Here is a 1,866-nt window from a genome sequence, read left to right as displayed (position 1 = left end):
ATTTTTAATGAAAAATAGCTGTTTTCCAAAACAAAAAAGTAAATCTTTAGATCAATTAACTTTTTAAAAACTGAAGCATTATAATAGCAAAAGATGGAACGTAAACAGGACGATGTCCACCAACAAGGCGACGTATCTAAGTCGTGGGACACCCTGCATCAGGTGTCATATAGGCGTTAAAATGAACAAGCTAGAGCTACTGCGCAACATGAACAAACCTTGCAAACATCGAGTGAAAAATATCCCTTTACACTTTTTAGAAAAGGCTTAAAAACCAATTTTTTTGAGATAGGGTCTCGAACTCGTGGGCTCAAGTGATCCTCCTACCTTGGCCTCCTGAGTAGCTGGAACTACAGGCGTGCACCACTGGACCTTGTGGAAACCCCAGATTTTATGTGAATGTGCACAGAGAGTAAATCATCAAGATGGGTGTGATGGGAACAGAGTCAGCGCAGCGTGACCACTAGAGAGGGACCGAGCCAGAGAATGGGCTGGAGACAGGCATGGACACCGCTTTTTTTACTTTCTTAAAACTCTCAAAGATCTGAAATAAAGAAGTAAATGACGGGTAAAAGAAAATTGTAGGGAACCATAACATTGTCTTACATTTTTGCAAATATCTAGTCTGGCTTAGTGGAAGACAGCTGTGTTCAATGTGTTCTGCTAGCACAAGGTAGCCTCTGGGAAATTCCACCGTACACTCATGCGAGAGCGGGGTGGGAAAGGCGTCTTAGTGTCACTATGAAACGGGGCTGTGGAGGACACCTCCAGGGGCACGGTTTGTGTAGCTCTTGTTTGTTTTTTGTTTTGAGACGGAGTCTCGCTCTGTCACCTGGGCTAGAGTGCAGTGGTGTCATCGTAGCTCACAGCAACTCCAAACTCCTGGGCTCAAGCAATGCTGCCTCAGCCTCCCGAGTAGCTGGGACTACAGGTATGTGCCATGCCACCCAGCTAATTTTTCTATTTTTAATAGACACAGGGTCTTGCCCTTGCTCAGGCTGGTCTCGAACTCCTGAGCTCCAGGAGATTCTCTGGCCTCGGCCTCCCAGAGTGTTGGGATTACAGGGTGAGCCACTGTGCCCAGCAGGTTTGTGTAGCTTTAAGCAAATCCCACAAAACTTCACTGTTCAGGCAGCTGGCTCGTGCTTCCGGAGCATTCTCATGTTGCCTTTGCTGTAATTTATGTCAAATTAACTCAAAGTAACATGAAGCTGACATTTTCCCAGCTCTGGTGTCATAAGACTAACTCCTACCTTTTTTAACCTTGTGACTGTTTTCTTTGTATCTCAGGTCCTGGAGTCTTGCTCGTGGGATAATGACTGTCAGAAGGCTGGCTGGCTTTCTGCGGGCTTCGAGGTGGCTGCTCCACGTGTCCCAGTCCCCAGGTGTACAGGGGACGTGGCTGGCTGTCCACACACGGACATCTGCCTTCTTGGGCATGTGGACCCTGGCACCTGTCTCGGGGTCCCAGAGGAGCTGAGCCCCATCCGTGCGCACCGCCCAGAGCCCGATCCTCGCCTACTCGCCTCCACCTGTCCCTGGGCACCGCCCCCATGGGTGACATCTCAGCCCGCCGCCTGACGACAGCCGGCAGCGACGGTGTGGGCTCGGCAGGTCCTGCCCCTTTCTGGAGCCCGCCTGCGGTTTCCGGCGCCGCCGCCAGGGGCCGCCGCCGCTCCCCTATGACACAGCAACAATAGGGACCGCTCTGGCCCGCGCGCCCCGCGGCCCGCGCTTCCGCCGGAAGGGAGCCGCCGGCGCGGGGGCGGGCCGGGGCGGGACGTGCACGATGGACGGCTTCCTTCGCCAATTGCTGGCGGGTAAGGGTCGACCGCGCCGCCGACGGCGCCCAGTCGGAGGCGAGAG

Source organism: Propithecus coquereli, unplaced genomic scaffold (assembly GCF_000956105.1).
Source record: "Propithecus coquereli isolate 6110/MARCELLA unplaced genomic scaffold, Pcoq_1.0 Scaffold442, whole genome shotgun sequence".
NCBI classification, from domain to species: Eukaryota; Metazoa; Chordata; class Mammalia; order Primates; family Indriidae; genus Propithecus; species Propithecus coquereli.
The sequence above is the reverse complement of the archived record's forward strand: the minus strand, read 5'-3'. Positions refer to the sequence as shown.